Raw genomic sequence first — 18,977 nt, forward strand, 5'->3', positions numbered from 1 at the left:
TTACAACTGGAATCATAATTAGAATTGGAATGGTCTATTTTCTCAGAGATTTGATTCAAATGGAAATCAGAATTGGTTGGAATAGGATTTTGATTCTCAAGGGCGAGGAGGAAATGATCATTCCTTCAATAGGGGAATGACATTCCATCATGAATGGGAATTGGATTGATTCCACCCAATCAAATCATTGGAACCGAAATGGGTGATTCTAATTCTGATTCCAAACTCCTATTCCACGAAGAAAATAAGCCCAATGTTCTTAAAGGCCTATTATTTTAAGGGATAAGTAGACTGCACTCCACCTCGGAATTCTAAGTTCCACTGCAGATCTACAACAATTCAAAATTTGAAACACCAATACCCGTCTGTGTATTGGCGTCAATTCCGAGCTAGCACCTATCCCAGCTATATGGTAGAGCTAAGATTTGTGAGGATGAATTAAACAGTAAAAATCCCTTATTTTAAACCCATAATGACTTGGTACAATCATAGTAGGTATGGCAACTTTCTCAGGTCTTCAGCCTCCCCAACCCCATTGAGTCAGGGATGGATATTGCCTTGACAGGGATGAAGATTGATAGTGATACCTTATTGAGGATGAGGATAGGACGGGGATAGGGAGTGAATTCCCTGTCCCGCCTCGACCCCAATTATATATTAAATTAAATATATGCATATATAATATTATTTACATTATTTATGATATTGTATATATATATATATATTTAAAATATTTTTCTTTTTTAAAAAATTTTGTTATTTTAAGTAAACCTATTCTCTAAAAATCACTTGAGGCTCTGAAGCAGAACCCGTTTACATTGAGGATCGGGCATAGAGGATCAATTTGTTGGCATTGAATCATCACCCTTTTGCCTCTATAGGAGCCATATTTCATTTTTTACTTGGCATTGTACATCACTTTTTTTTTTGGAAAGAATACAAACACAAATACACACAAAATACATAGTTTTTGCATTCTACATATTCGTATTTGTACTTTTTTCAAATTGAACTATAATTGCAAAACTGGCAATCGCTGCAAAAGTGGGTGAATGTACTTCTCACCAACCGGGGATCGAATCTATTTAGATTTTTTTTTTTTTTCGCTTCAAAATCTATTTAGATATTAGATAATCACTCATCACTTCATCACGACCACAGATAAAGATGCATTAAAAACATGCGCATAATACGCGAGAAAGAAAAATGAAATAAAGTGGAGGTGGAGGTGCTATGGCGCTGATTCACCAAACAAAATCCGAATAATTCATCTGATTATTGAATTTTGAAAAAAAATATCGATATGGGCATTTCTAATTTTTTTTATTTATAAAACAGAAGTTTTATAAAGAATTTTCCCCAAATAGAAGTTTGTGCCCACCAGCCCAAGTCCTTATTTTCAAAATAGATATTAACACATCCTATAGTCTTTTTCTATCTATTGTTATCCACTTTTATTTTTATTTTATTTTGTATGTTTTCACAAATCAAAACATATTTCCTTTGATATTTTCATTTTTCAACTTTATTTATTTTCATTAATCATTTATCCATTAAAATAGTTTTGGAGAAGATGGTTCTAGTAGGCCAAATCTCAGTCGTAATAATAGTGAAAAAGAATACAGAGAGTTTTTTTTTTCATAACTAATAAACAATATTGAAACAACACAAAATAGCAATTTTACTAGATTTTAAACTTAGTGGGCATAAGACTTAGAAGCAAGCAAAATTAGTGCGAAGAGATTTCTTGTACTCTTGTTAGCTGGCATAGGGAATTAAGGCTGTGTTTGGTTTAAAGGAGAAAGTAGGGAAAGGAAGGGAACAGTAGGGATTTTCCCTACTTTTTCCTTCAAACCAACGCCTAAGGCTATGTTTGGTTTGAAGGAAAATGCAGGGAAAGGAAGGAAAACTTTTACAAACATTGTATACGTTTTCCTGTCTCTCCCTTCCTTTCCGTACCTTTTCTTTCAAACCAAACATAGCCTAAAATTTTTCATTTTCCATTGATTTTTTTTTCTTGATCCTAATAAGTAATAACACCCACAATGTTATAATAAATGTATATTTCTCATGTTTAATACCTAATACTCTCTCTAAAAGTCAAATACCCCTTTCATTGGTTTTCCAAAAGATGTGGAAATAAGTACCCCCTTAAACAAAAAATCACATGTGTCGCACATGGCAACAATAATAGACAGAGAGGATTACGTCTGTTTTATGTAGTTTTGTGGAGTTCGGGTCACCTGTCATTAAAATTCCAACGAATAACGGTTTTTTGTTGGCAGGAGATCCCAGTTTTGTTAGCATAGAAGCTTCTCATCACGGAGTAGGTATTGGCTTAATATCTTTATCTATTATGATATAGAGGAAAGAGGAAGGCCAAGAATCCTCTCACCTCAATGTTTATTGATCTCCTCTTCATTTTATTTCTTAGACATGTGGCTACTTATTTGAATATTAAATTATTAATACTTTTTCCTCGTAAAAGTTGCCATTACTTTTTTTGATAAAATCATTCTTAAAATTCTCTCTCTTTTTCTCGTTAAATCCTTCATTTCCTCTAAAATCTCTTAGTCTCTAATAAAGCAAAGATATAAATTAGATGTATTGGATTGAGTTTTCAAGACCAACCAAACATAGACCTTGCCCTAAATTCAAATTTGATGCCAAAAGTCAAAAGCCAAATTGTCAACTCAACCTAATCAAATTTCTACTCAACGCCAGGCATTAATTGCAAGGGTTTGCTTGCCACTAGTAATAGATAGAAGGCTTAATCTTGGGAAAAGCAGTATGTGTCGAAGAAGGGTACATCAAATAAGCAATGAAGCACACTATATGATTAAAAATTGAGAGAGAGATATACAAATTTAAATATAAAACAAATAAATCAATTTTAAATTTTATTAAACTTTGGCCATTAGTGAAAATGCAACAATTTTAAGATCCCAAAGTGTTCAACAGGTCCTATGGCTCTTGAGAAGATATCATTTTAGAATTTACATATACTGGTCAGATTTGAATTTCTTGGATGATTAATCAAGCTAGGTCAATTTGATCAATTTTTCCATCTCCCTTTGGTTGTGTGTAGTGAGATAGGTCTTCTCTTTTCTTTTCTCATTTATTTTTTTCCAAGGTTTTTAATTATCTTTTCCTTTCTGAACATGAGCAGGGTGTACAGGTGGAAATGCAACTATGCAAGGTCTATGCATGTGTGTGTAAGGCCCTATCTGGTTCGTAGGAATAGGGGTTTGGAATCGGAATCGGAATCGGAATCGGAATATCCAACTATTTTGTTGAGTGGAATCAGAATTCCATTTCCATTCCTTCTGGAACAACATTTCCACATTTGACAGAATGGCCATTCCGGGCCTACCCCTCCCTTGGGAATGAAATCCCATTCCGGTTGATTCCAATTCTCATTCCCATTCTTATCTGAACCAAACAAACTATGGAAATAGACCATTCTGATTCTAACTCTGATTCCAATTTCAATTCCAACTGCAAACCAAATAGACCCTAAATGATTCAAGCTTTGCTAAGTTTGGCTTGCATTCAAAACTAATTGTGTGCATTCTCTTTTAACCAAACCCCAGTCTCCATTCAGTTTATTTTATGTCAAGATTTGGATATTATCTTTCTTTTTCTCATGGACCTCATAAAATGAATTTGAATCTTTCTTGATCCCTAAGGCTCAGAAGTGTATCAAAACAACAATACCCTTTCTGTGTGAAGGCATAACCAAGGAAGATACACTTCTTAGCCTTGGGGTCAAACTTGTGTCTTTTGGAATTGGGAATGTAGACATAACGAGTGAAACCAAAGGCCCGTAGAGGAATAGAGAAAATCTCAACATCAGGAAAGAGGACTCCAAAAGGATATTTTAACCCCAAGACTCGACAAGGCATGCAATTAATAAGATAGGTAGTTGTTAAAACTACATCACCCCAAAACTTCACAAGAACATGGGTAGCAAAAAGAATGCTCTTTGCAACTTCCATAATGTGTTTGTTTTTCCTCTCCGCTACTCCGTTTTGTTGTGGAGTACGGGCCACAAGAGCTCTGATGAATAATCCCAAACTTCTCAAGATATGAGGTAAAGTCCTTCTCAAAATATTCCTTAGCATAGTCTGATCGGAATATTTTGATACAGGTATTAAACTGAGTGAGTATTTAGTGTTCATGGAACTGTTACACAAGTTTAAAGACTTCAGCATGAGAGCGCATAAGGTAAATCCAAGTATATCATGAAAAATCATCAATAAACAGGATGGAATATCTATAACCATACATACATTATAAATGGTATGGCCCCCACACATCAGAGCGAATAATATTAAAAGGAATAGTTGATCTTTTATTACTTGAAGGATAAGTGTTCTTACAATGCTTTGAGAACTCATAAGACTCACAATGAAGACTCAATAGAATAATTCCTTTAAATAACTCTGGAAACAACTGACTCAATGAAGAAAAAGGCAAATGACCCAAACGACTATAACATAACATAATACAACTAGTGGATTCTGAAACAAATGAAGTTCTCTTAGGTTGTACTTGGCTCTACTTAGGCATGTCTAGTAGATAGATCCCATTCAGCTCATGGCCACTCCCAATCACCTTTTGAGATTCTATGTCTTAAAAAAAAACAATATGAAGGAAAAAATGTCACACTACAAAGGTTTAGTTAAATTACTAACTGAAAGTAAATTAGTATTAAGTTTAGGTACATGAAGAACAGATGATAAAGTCAGGGCATTAGAGGTCTTAATGTCTCACTTTCTCGTGATAGGGGCAAGAGAGACATTAGTAAGGGATATCTTATTCCGACCATAAAGGAGTTGGTAAGAGGTGATTAACGGTAAAACATTGGTAATATGATCAGAAACACCAGAATCAATTATTCAATGGGTTTTATGAGTATCTAAGACAAAAGCATGATGTGTAGTTACAAGAGAGCCATCAGCAAGGGATATCTTATCCCGACTAGAAAGGAGTTGGTAAGAGGTGATTAACTGTGAAACACTGGTCATATAGTCAGAAGCACCAAAATCAATTATCCAAGGGGTTTTATGAGTACTTGAGACAGAAGCATGATGTGTAGTTACACGAATGCCTAAGTGAGCATATGCAAAGGAAGGAACAGTATTTGAAGAAGTTGTAGTAGTAGACTCCAAATGGCTGATAATTCTGCCATACTTCTCATATTCAGCCCTAGCGGTTGCAAGTTGTTCTCCCACAGACTTTTCTTCACCATGTCCTTGTTCACCTTGTGAAGCTATGGCTACATTTGCATTTTCACCCTTTCTAATTTCAAACCAATTTCCACCATTTTCTTTCTTGAGTCTAACATGAATGAGCTCTGGATGAACTTCTAACATGTGTCTTTAGTGTGTTTAGGATTCTTGTAGTATTCACAGATAACATCTTTTTTCACAGTATTAACCTTCGGCTTCATTCCAGCTCTTTGGATTTATGGTGAAAGTTCCATTTGCATGAATACAAAGAAAGAGGCAGACGAGCAACGACAGCCAATGCTCTTATTTGATACTTTTTCAAAAAAACTATCTTATTATGGTTATTATATAAAAAATGCTATTTTTATTAATATTAGGGGAAAAAAGTTGCCCTTATCGGCTAGAAACCCATTTTTTTAATTACATATATTATTATTCATTTTTTCAATTTTTGCTCTCCCAATTATTTTGTATTACTCACCCGTGTTCAGCATGGGCACCCCTCGTTAGTATTAAACTTGCTCAAAAAGGGAGCCTTACTTTGGCCATGTGGACTGGTTTCAAGGTTCAAATTTATCTAATCAAATACAGGATAGGAAGAGGAACATGTAGGGTTATTTGGGCTCCAAACTATTCATGTTCTCAAAAAAAAAAGAAAAGAAAATTCATATAAAAGATTATGTTTTTTCTTTGTGGCAATAGAAAATAGAAGGAAAATACAAAGTAAAGTTGATGGAAAGTCCTTGAAGGCATAATTTATTTGACATGTGAATTTCATTTGCACTTGTGTAAATATATGAGAGTGCAAATATCCTGAGTGTAAATTTTGGTCTAGACATGTTTGTGAGAAGTAAAATAAGTGGTGTTGAGCCACTTTATATAAAAGAGAATATAGATAGGAGGAGGTTATTTGTGCAAACAAGATACAGTACAAAATTTGTATTAGATAAGAAAAGCTACAAACAAACAGATGTAGAATTTGTATCCAGTTTAGATTTTCACCACAAACAAATAGAGCTATAGTGAGAATGGGCCAAATGGGCCTTAGTGTTCTTTATTTCTTTTAAGTAGTGTTTAAAGTTATGCTTGTTAGTTACAAGCCTTCTTTTGTTTTCTTTAATTATTTCTTTAGTGTTGGCAGTCCCATTAAGGACATCCAAGTAATTGTACTTAATCTTAGAATTAAGTTAGTTAATAAAAGTGATGAAGGGGGGCTAAAGAGAGATGTTCAAACTCTTCTTTTCTATCTTCATTTCTCTTCTTCTTCCACAACCTATTGCTGAAAATTCTTTTTTCTTCATTCTCTTTCTCTCTTTCTTCTTTTCTTTCATTATCTAAATTATTGTAGGTGTAATTTTCAACTTGGTATCAGAGTGGGTTCTCCTTTTCGATTTTTTTTCTCTTTTCTTTGCCCATACACTGTGTGTATGGAAAAGTGATTGGTTGATCAATCATCTACTTATACAGCCCAGTTAGGAGGGTTTTTAGAGAGTTTTTTGAGGTTTTCATCCTTAGTTGAAGCCCAAGGCAGGTTCTTGGAGATTTTTTCCCAAAAACCCTCGATAACCGGAGAAATCTTGCTACAGGTTGTAAAGACAGTTTACACCAGGTGTTTGGGGATCAGAGGTAAGCCTTTTGATTTTTATTAAGGGCAGTTTTGGTTGGATTGAGTTTTGGAACCTCTAGAAGGGGCGGTTGAAGTTTCTCTCTTTCTTCCTATCCTGTCGGGTCCTATAAAGCCTTAATTTTGGGGGGTTAAAGGGCTGTTATTTGCTTAGAATAGTAAATCTAGCCTAGTAAAACCCTAATATGATTTTTCGTTTGCGTCCATTTACTCAATGGATCAAACTGGAGGAGAGACCAAATATTCCACAAATTCTGGGTTTGAACATGGGGGTCAATAGAGAATCTTTTTGGGGTTGTGACTACTATGAAGTTAGATGCGACTAGTTATTTAGCCTGGTCTCAATCCATTAATATACATGTGTGTAGTAAAAGACATGTTCAGTCTGTTGAGGTATATTATAAAGACCCCCCGTACTATGGGGTCTGTGACAAAGACCCCCCTGTACTTTGTTTTGTGACAAAGGCCCCCTTGTACTATGACCGTGAGACAAAGACCCCCTTCCATTAGCCTTTTGCCCGAAAAGGCCGTTATAATATTTTTTAATCCCCATATTACCCTTGTTTCTCCGATTTTCGCTTCCATATGGCCTCTGCATTCTAGGACCTTGTTTCCATCATTTCATTGTTACTATTTTTTAACACAAAAGAAATGTTTGCCTTATGCCTATATACAAATGCTCGATCGGTTGTTAATCGCTTAGCATTTGTATATATCGTTCGCCGTTGAAGCAAATGTTTTCCGATGAAACCCAGTGAATGGAGAGATATCAAACATATAAAATGTTTGCTTCTCGAATTCCATCTGAGGAGCTCATATTTGGAACTACTTTTGCAGTAGTAGTGACATTCACCCAATTGTGGTTTGAGATCATAGATGGAAACCCTATTCCCATAGTGTTCTTTAAGGGCCAATTGTCAATCTTTAACACCTTTATCTTAGCCTTCTTTGGTGTTGTTAGAACCATCTCTTTCCGTGAAAGATACTCTAAACTCACATCGCATTTCTGACAGCTCACTGTTGTTTGTATTGCAAAGGTTGCTGGAATCTTGCTATGGGTTATAGTGGTTCTAGTTGGGCTTAGGCTGAAATCTCTTTTTATGTATGGCAATTAAATCCCTTTTTAAGTTTTTAATCAACACGTTTTAAAATATGAAACAATATATAACTTCTCAAAATAGGTAATCCCAAGACAAAATTGGTAAATGGATTAGAAAATTTGAAGTTGGTGGAATAAAGGGAAGCTAGAAAAATACTAGATGTTGCTTCAGGAGGAGATGATGACATTGCTGGATGTTGGTCGAACTAACACACTTTACTCTATAGTTAATTTCGCCGAGAAGAAACAATATTTTTTTCGGATGTGCGTGTGAGAAAAACCCAACGATATGATTTATCACCAAGATTCTTGTTTTCTCTCATCGTTTTTTAAAAGTTCCCATTTGCATGAATACAAAAGCGAAGGAGGAAAATGAGCAACAGTGTCCACTGCCCTTGTTTGATATTTTTCAAAAAAGTATCCCGTTTTAGTTATTATATGAAAAATATTATTTTTTATTGATATTAGGGGTAAAAAGTTGCCCTTATTTTCTAGAAGCCCTTAAAAAATTAACTAATTTCTTCTATTACAAATATAATGTTCAGGCACAACTCTTCTAACATGATACTATAGGAACTGCAATCATTATGCATGATGCAAGTAATCTAACAAAGTAGTTTCCATTCACCATCAGGGGCATCAACATATCTGACTTGGATAGGACCCAATCCTGGAAATGTAAATCATGAATAGATCAAACAACAGAATTACAGTTTGGAAACTACTAAGGCACATGGTAGCAATATAACTCACTCACCCCGGGCAAAATATATTGATTGTGCAAAGTTCTAATGGCCCTGTCAGCTTCTTCAAAGGTTGTATATTTTAAGAAACAACATCTTGTAGAAATGAATATTCACAACTTGATTCCATTAGGATATTCCATGTTACACAAGTTAGGGTTGTATCCGGCTCTATGTGTATATAGTTGGGATAAGGTTTAGATGGTGTTGATGTATAAAACATAATTGCATGTTAATTATAAACTAATCTACAAAGTAAAACCAGTAAATGATTTAATAACCACTTATACCTAACTTTCAGAAATATGACAAGATTTTGAATAATCTCCCTAGTTAAATGTAAACACATACACAAGGGTTAAGAGGCCTATCACTTCTATGTAAAAGCAAATTAATTAACCCAAAGTGGGTGGGAAAAAGTGGTATTGGAAATAATCACTTAAGTGTTGTCATTTAGATGTTTATATTTATTCTACCTTCATATTTGGTCTTGTAGACAATAAACCTCCAAAAAGCCTAGGCAATCACAATACATTTGGGTGTTGTCCCAAACAACTGTCGACTTACTAATGAACTTCATAATGAGGTTATGAGATATCAAGATTATTATAATTTCATAAATAAAATCACATCCAATGCAACAAATTTTTTTTCCAATAAAAAGTGATTCTAGAGAGTTAATTATTTTTTTTATAACAAGTTAGGAGAATATTATTAAAGATGAAACCTAGAAGAGGGGTTGCTTCTCAACTAAGGTGGTGTTTGATAAATCTGAAATCTGAAATCTGAAAAGTTAAAAAGATATTAGAAGTGTTTGAAATTTGAAAAGAGGCATAAATGATTTTCTACTTTTTGGAGGATCTGAATAGATAAGCTTGTTTGTGTTGGATCAACCCTTCAGATCTGAAATTCCTCGGTTTTACTATTTTACCCCTAAAACAGACTATTTGGAAATTTTGAGTTCAATTTGCATTATTGCATAAAAAATAATTTATTAAATTCAAAATATTAAAAAATATGAATTAATTATAAAAAAAATAATTTTGCATTATTTCATAAAAAATAATTTATTAAAATAAGAATAAAATTGAAAAATAAGTATAAATTTATAAATTAAAAATAAATTATTAAGATATTTAATAATAGAAAATTATTAATAAGTTATTTATTAAAGTAAGAATAAAATATTTAATAATTAGCAAAATTAATATCTTAAAAACTATTAAAATATTTAATAATTAATAATGAATTTTACATCAGTTGTAACATGTTCTATTTTACATTAGTTGCAGATACAGAGAATGGGTCAGAGACGACGATAGTGGTCAGGAGTGGAGAAGAGAGAGAGAGAGAGGGTCGAAAGTTGGTCAAGACATCAAACGCCTAAGAGTTGCATCATTGTGTCTAAAGACATGACCGTCATTGCTGAGAGTTGCTCACTATCGAAGGAAGAAGAAGAGGTGGAGGAAGCTTGCCGCCAGAGGAGGAAGCTCGCCGTCAAAGGAGGAGGAAGCTTGCCGCTGAAGAGGAGAAAATAGATTACCACTACTAAGAGTTGTAGCGACGATCGAAAATAGACTACCACAGGACCAGAGAGGAGGAGGAGGAGGAAGAAGAAGAAGAAGAAGAAGAGTGTCCACCAGAGGAGGAAGCTCGCCGCCGCTGGGTTGCCACTACATCAAGTGGAGAAGTTGAATGGTGCTCGAGAAACACATATGTTTTGTTTTAAGGGTATTTTGGACTTTTGGCCAGGTTTGAAATGCATCTGACCGCGTTCAAAGCTTGGTCTGTGTCTTATTAGTTCAGATATGAAAATTCATTTCAGATCTAAATTCAGATGCACTTCCAAACAGTTCTAAGGTTTGAAAAGTAACGTTTTCAAACTTCAGAGGTCTGAAAAATGTTATCAAACGCCACCTAAATGCATTAAAATTGTAACAAAATACCAAGGATGCCATCATCATTACAACTAAGATTGAGCTGAACATAAAGTCAAAAGTTCCATAAAAAAAAAAAAAAAATAGAGCCCCTATAGAATTCATATTAACAATAGAGTTGAATCTTAAATTCTTGGCTGGCCAAGTAATGGAGGGGATTTTTCCTAAATTCAATGAATAAAAAACCCATACCTAGGTTACTTCAGAATATTAAAAAGGACAACATCCACAAGAAAATTTGATATAAATATATACAAAAAAGAAAAATAATTAAATTTGATATCTAATATTACCACTATCAAATTAGAGACCAATAAGCTTGAAACCAATGAAGTCCATCCACCTTGGAAAAGTAATTGAGTTATAAATGAATCCATGAAATTGTGATATTAAAGTTGCTAAAAAAGGAAACAACAAAGCAAAAATATTACTAATCCATTGTACCAAGTACCATTGAAATATTGTTTTTATGTACTCTTGGGTTCCAATCAATTACAAACATTGAACATTAAATGATGTTAATCAAAGGCAAGAAAATAAAGAATCCATTTTCTAAGGGAAGAAATGCATAGGAAAATAAATATAATTAAACTAAGAAAGTAAACACAAATATTTTGCTTCAAACAACTTAGTGAAAATTCCTATTTTTTAGCCAGCTCTATTTACCAAACAATCAATCGGGTTTAGTATACCTATTGTTCATGAATTAACCAAGAGGCCCCATAAAATTTAAATTGTCGTTTGTGACTATATTGTGAAGTTTGAAATAAATGAAGTTTTTCATTTTCTTTTTTCACAAAAAAGAGGGAGGGAGAGAATCGGTGGCACGTTTGCCTCATACAATTGAAATGGAAACTTCTTGTAGCTACAGGAAGATTCCATTTAGCGAAATATAACATTGATGGATTTCAACAACCAAAATTATTTGTAGAAAATACTAATAAAAGGTGTACAGAGTAGAGCTGATGAGGATGCATGATTTAGTAGATGGTCAGTCAAGACTCCAGAGGACCCATTACTTGGTGAAGAGCTTCTGCTGGCCAGATGAATGCAGAAATATGATAGGTGGTATCTAAGCAAAGCTGGGCCAATCAAGCTATATATAGCTCGTTTAACCAAACTAACAAGCTGATGATCAGTTACGTTTCAGGCTCAGGTTGAGCTTACAGGAGATGATGATTTGATGAACAAGACTATATAATTAAGCTAGTAGCTAGTTTAGTAGTTAGGGTCATTCATATCTTCATTGACCACCAAGCAGAACAGAAGCAGAGAGAACTTCAAATCTGTGATAATTGCTCTTTTATCATTTCATGCATGTTGCCACGTTGAACTTGCAGAGTGCACACACACTATATATATACCTTGGCAAATTAAAGCAAATCCCAATGAAATGCTACCTCACGGCTCACACTCACACTCACATCACAGTCGTCCGGTTCTGGGCTATAAAACAAAAGCGAGAGGGTAGGTTGACTTACGCAGCTCTTAGGCCTCTCTGCAACTGCAAGCCAGCCACACATCCCATTCCCATCTATCCATGTACATAATATCACATCAGGTGGCACAAAGTAAAAATGTTGCTTCATGCATTTTGGGCATGATGATCTCCATCCTCAACCTCCCTCAATTATGACTGGATAAACTTAATTTGCAGAGAAATCCCTGTAACACACAACGCAGAAGAAGAACTCCGAATAATAACAAGCAAAACAATGAAACAAAGTGGAGAGGAATCACTTATTAGTTGTTACTTGCTGAATACCCAAGTCGAACAGCAATGGCTTCGTTTAGGAAGAGTTTCAGTGCTAATTAAATTCAAAAGTTTCCTTAATCGCCTAAAATTGAATGATCAGGAAAAGGGTATAAGGAGGAACAAATTAATTGCATTATCATTGACAAAACAAATTAGAGTGCTTTGTAAAAATGGGGTTCAATTAATGGTTTGACTTATTGCACCTCAAGTCTCAACCAGAGTGCACTTGGCGTGTTTTAATCATCGATCCCATGAACCGGATCAACAGCCATGTCTAATTGTCTGTGGATGCCAACTTATTATTGTCAATGGAGGAATGAATCTCGATGTCCTGTATGACGTGAGCCATGTGTTGTGGAGAGACTTACTTTAAGATAGCTTAAATTAACAATCAGGATAAGCTGATCATCTCAACAAACTGCTACGTCTGTCACATTGTGAACCAGAACATGGCATTTAAAGAACCAGTTGACCTCTCTCTCTCTCTCTCTCTCTAAGGTATCAATTAAGTCAAAGTTTCAAAGTTCAAACGATCGAGAGTGGAAAATTAAATTGGGCAGTGATGCGTTGGCATTCTATATCAAAAACCAATTATCATCGGATTGGTTGTCGACTACATGTTCGGTGAAATATCCAAGTCAACCTGTCTAAGTTCATTGAGAATGAGAAGTTCAGTGACTTTGGTAGCGTGGGAACGCGTATGAATTGAATCTGAGAAAATAAAGAAGAGTAGAAATTGAGGTGGCGACAATTGTTGAACCTGACCCAGCAAACACCCCCCCCCCCCTCTTGTCTTTTAGTCTTAAGTTAACCTCCAATCACTTGAGTACGTCTAGACAACCTAGATTTGGGCTGTCAATTCTCCACTCAAACACAATTTGATTCCAAGAATCTACCAAGAACCCAACTTGTATCTTTTCATCTTAGACCAGTGTTGAATCGAACATGTATGTAGTTGTAGTCTGATTTGACCATGGAAAGAAATGAGCTAGCACATACCTTTCTTTACAGAGAAGAAAATACCACTAAATAATTCCTGTATTTTGGAAGTTTATATTGTTTGTTTAAATAACATTATTATAGGAAAAGTGACATTCATCGTTACAATAATTCTTCACTTTGTGTAGAATCTGAATTGCCCCATGCAAGAACTTCATTGTATTTTAGAGAGTGATCTTGATCTTTGCAATACATTAATTAATACAATACAACTGTGGCTGTAGGATTCATTTGCTCCTTCTTCCATTAATGGGCGTTTGACTAGCTTCCATCCCAACCTAAGCGAAGAGGATCGAGAAATAAATTTGGAGTAGGGATCAGCGACAACATTGAAATGCACATACAGGCTATGCACACAGTGGTCTGTCCGATGAGGATGCATGACACCGACTCTATATATGTTTGAGCCGTGTGGATATATAATATGATGACATACATTCTGAGGTGATATGAGAGAGTTGACATATGTGGTTGCTGGTGGTTGAGATAGACCTCCCCATTCCCCAATCAATAAAGTCAGAAAATTATGCGTCCCATAGAGGTTGAAGGTTAATATGATAAGGGAGAATGAGTTCAGAATATATATCAAGTAATGAGTTATCAGTTTCAGCAGTAGCCACACTTGTTCACTTTAAGAAAAGAGGACGTGATGTTTCATAAGTTTCATTTATATATAGACAAAGATGGATTCTTTTCTAGGTTACACAGAAAACAAAGAATATGGATTCTTTTTGGATAAACAGCTTCAGCCTATTTATCGCGTATGCATTCTTTGTAGAAGGCTTACACGTAGGAGTTGAACATCACTTTTCTCAAAGTAAAGGCCTTGTACTGAAACTTAATTAATTATAATGGGGTTGATGAAAAATAAACACTAGACCACTTAGTCAAAATGGCTCTGATACCATCTCAATGAATCATTCAACCTAAAAGTTTAAGCTATTAAGTGATGTCTTTAAATAGGTTTTATTCTCTAACAACTTTTAATCCTAAAACTTAAGTTATCAAGTGGTCAATCAATCCTAGCTCCTGCATTACTCTTTTGCATCTCTTATTTCTTTCCCACCTTAGATTCACGTATTCACATATCCCAACTCTCTCTCTCTCTCTAATATATATATATATGTCCATGATACTATATATGCATAATCTATGTTAAGGAGTCCTTAGGAAGTGGGCATTAAGGCTATCATTAAGGCTTTAAGGAGAGGAAAACCTACCCATTTCAATTATTTTATTTTTTTTCCTTAACCCTAGAAATATGAATTTTGAAGATAGTATGTGAATCTTCCTAATTCACATACATTCACAAAATGTCACTCTTAGGCAACTGGTTCTTCTATTATATAATATTAATGTAATTAATTAGTCAAATATATAGGAGATGCGTCTTATTTCCAAAATATGTTGCACTCTTATTCTCTCTTATCCAATTAAAGCACTATTGGGCGTTACGTTAGTAGCTCATAATTTGTGTGAAGATGGAACGAAAACAAAAATGTTTTATTCATCACGTAGGACAACTACCACCACCATCAGCCTGGATGCCACCACCACAGAAAAAGAAAAAGAGAATATCAAAGTTATTATTATACACAAGAAAAAACATAACAAAGAGAAACCATCTGAACCTTCTGGCATTAAACAAGTTCTTTTAAGAGCAATGTTTGCAGAATATTTGCTCATCTTCTATGATTAGGGTCTCCACAATGTAAAGAGCGTCTATAATCTATTTTCCCTTGTTGCAACTTTTCCAACTTGTGAAAACCTTTTGAATTTGGAAGGACTCGACACTTTCAAGCTTGTGTCCTGGCATTCTAGATTCCTCTCTCTCTCTCCTTCAATTCATTAAAGAAGTTTAAACCCAACCCACCTCCAACCAATGCTAATGTCCTCCATTGGTCAAGACAACGTGCAATTCAGGCGAGGCTAGGGGAGGTTAATCTCTACAGACAACAGGGCATGCAAAAACCCTAATTTTCTCTTTTGTTTATTGTGAAGGCCACTGTCATGAAGTCATGATGGAGCTTCTTTGAATGGTTGCACTCGAATGATTTTGTCTGTAAAGCAATGCCCTACTTTATCTTCACTCTAAGAAGGTAGTGAATGATTGATGGATTTGAGGGTCAAGACAAAACCCACCCATATTATGTCAATAAAGGTTGCTCTATCAATGTCACACTCTCAACCATTGACTAAAGTGGTTGGCCCCTTTTATGATGACTTAGAACATTTGATGGGATACCGCATTGCTTAACCTGTGGATTCAAATTTACCACGTGGCATGATAGGAAGTTTCTGTCACAATTTCACCGGCTCCCCTAAGTTCTCAGAAAACTTTATCGACCTCTCCTATGTTGAAATTTGGAAAAACAAAGTGTTTTTTTTTTCTTATTTTGAAAAAAAAAGTGTTTAAGATTAGATACTTGTACCAAATTAATATAAATTGAAATATTAAAAAACAAATCTTCACAATTAAGTTGATGGCTTGATGCTATATATTATCGATAAAAATTTAATATTACTAAACAAATGTTAACTTATTGTAATAGAAGTGATGAAGTTCAAAAAGTGATCTGATCCCATCAAGAAGAAATAAAATAATTTATTTTGAAATTTTGACAAAAAAAACTTTAATTGAATTCTTAACTGCTAATGATATTACATAGTTATAATACTAACACTGCGTCGTACATTCATTCCTTCTCACATGGTTTTTAAAACCAACCCGGTGACTGAACCGGTCAGGGGTCTGGTTATCAGGTTGAATGGTTCGATCGTTCGAACTGAATGTTTGGCTTGTTTTGACAAAAAAATAAAAAATTTTCAAAAAAATAAAAACGGCCAAAACCGTTCAAACGGTTCAAACAGTTAGCCGTCCGGTCCAGCGGTTCGCTGACCAAAATCAATGGTTTTGGGAGGAAATCCGGTTTTGGGGGAAAACGGAACCGATCACCTGACCGGTTCCTGTTTTTTCCGGTCCGGTCCGGTTTTGAAAACCATGCCTTCTCATGAATATGAGAAGTGAATAAATCACTCTTTACAGCTGGTTCATAGGATCTATTTATATATATTATAAAGGAATTAGGTTTCACGTATGTCAACTCACAATGGGATATATCTTCAATAATTATTTAATGTATTTTTAGCAATTATTTAATATTTTGTGATAAATATATTTTTAATAATTATGTATAAATATATTTTTGTTTCTATTTTTTAACAGAAAATTTTTAATAATATTGGAGATTAAAATATTATTATTAATTAAATTTTAAATTTAATTTATTATACTTATTGGATTTATTATTTTTTTGTTACATTTTATTGATTAATATTTATTAGAGATTAAACTATATATTATTGGATACTACACTATATATTAACTAATTTAATATGTTTTTATTATTTATTGTATTTTCATAATTATTGTATTCATTGTATATTTATTAGTCATTTGTTGTATTTTCATTATAAATTTATTTTCAATAGTTATTTATTTTTGCTATAAATTCTCAATAACTATTGGAGATTAAACTATTGCAATTTATTAGAGACTAGACTATTAATTTAGCTAAAATTAGGAGTGTTCAGGGGTCCTTTCGGATCGATTGAAAGTTGTTTGGCCAACTAAACCAACTTGGTTGGGTTAGGGAGTTGGTCACCAGAAACTAAATGTTCATTGGTCAGGTGGCCCAATGGGTTGGCCTTGCTCAACCGATTCTAAATTGGGCTTGGACAACATTTTAAGCCCACATGCTCATGCTCGGGCTTTAAACATCGGGCTTTATAATATATGGAATATTATAAAATATATAATTTATTATTAATAATGTATAATTAATATAATATAAAATATTTGTCTAGATTGGGCTTCAAGCTTGGGCTTAGGCCTGGACATTTTTTGTTTATAAAGAGGAAAAGCCTGGCCTAGGTCTACGCATGTACAGGTCTACCCGAAACCGACTAACCATTAGTAAAAATTGGACAACTCGAGTTGTATCAATTTGGTCAATAGACTCAAAAGTTAAACTTAAAAATTAATTTTTAATTTAAAATATTACAATAGTATTATTAAAAAATAAATAAATAATTTAAATTTATAATATAAAATATAGACTAAGAAATATTGAAGTTTTTCTACTTTTCGTATTAAAAATTATATTTAATATATGTATATATATATGGTTAGGTCGATTCAAATTTGGTTGGTTTACAAATGGCCAAACCAAAATTGACATGACCTGGTCAGGTTGGGAAATTGCTCAACTAAACCTGACTAGAAAGTAATAGAAAACCGACCAACTCAAGTCAAGTTAGGCCAAGTTGGTTGGTTTCATCGGTTTCATTAGTTTGATGAACTATCCTAACTGAAACTAATTATTGTTATTTTTGTGTTGCAAAAAAATTTGGATCATGTATTTACATAATTGGATTAGATTTAGATTTGACTTCATTCTATCTACTAAAAATCAAAATCTGATTATATTAGAATATTTCTTGATCTTAGTATATAAAATTCACATAATTATAAATCCTATCACATTTAGATACAAGTTTTTAATAATCGAATTAGACTTAGATTTTGTTGAATCTGATACAAATTTGACTTGTTTATAGCCCCTAATCTTGCATGCCCAAATTAACAAGTATTAATAAGCATATATTTGTACTATTTCATTAGATCTTTAAAATTAGTCATTTAATTTGAAAAGATTATTTGTATGGTGAACCTATATTTAAATTCCATTTAAAATCAATGAAAATCAATAAAATGTAATAAAAGTTTAAAAATCAAAACAAATTTATCTAACAATAAATAAAATTCATTTAAGCACGATTTAGAAGAACAAAAAATAATAATTTATTTAACCATAATAAAAATTAATAAACATTAAAAGAAAAATTAATACAAGTTGATATGGCAAAACATAAACCTAAATTAATGTTAAAGTTGGAATCAATTTCGCTTTGCCCAATTGAAAATGTCATAAGGATCCTTTAATTTGAGATTTGTCTAACAAAGCCTGTGCACCGGATGGGGCCCCACTAGTGTGTGAGTGTGTGTGTGTGTGTGTATGTGTGTGTGTGTGTGTGTGTGTGTATACACACTAAAGTAGAATGATGCCACATCATGGCATGAGCTTTCTCCATTACCCCAATGGAGAACTCTCAGCCCCTCTCGTTTTAGCCTTCCTTGCTCCCTCATGAAGCCACATCATCACTCCCTTCTCCCTCTCTCATAATGACACCTCATCATGCCTAGCGCACCCCTCTTTCCTCTATGTTTATCCCTTTGGATATCCCATCCAAAAACTATTCCTAAAATCTCTCTCTACCAAAATCTAATATAATCTAGATAGGTGGCATCATTATCCCACAATTTCTTCTAAATTATCTATAATTCCTATTTATCTCCTAAATCATCTCTAATTTAGTAGAGTTTCTCTCATAAATTATCCATAATTCCTACTTATCCTCTTCCCTACTTTTCATCTATATGTATCAAAAGAAAGTTAATTAAAACATTTAATAATTATTTAAATATTATAATAAAATTAGGTAATAACTTTAAAATATTTATA

This window comes from Nelumbo nucifera, chromosome 4 (assembly GCF_055504915.1).
Source record: "Nelumbo nucifera cultivar China Antique chromosome 4, China Antique-T2T, whole genome shotgun sequence".
NCBI lineage: Eukaryota > Viridiplantae > Streptophyta > Magnoliopsida > Proteales > Nelumbonaceae > Nelumbo > Nelumbo nucifera.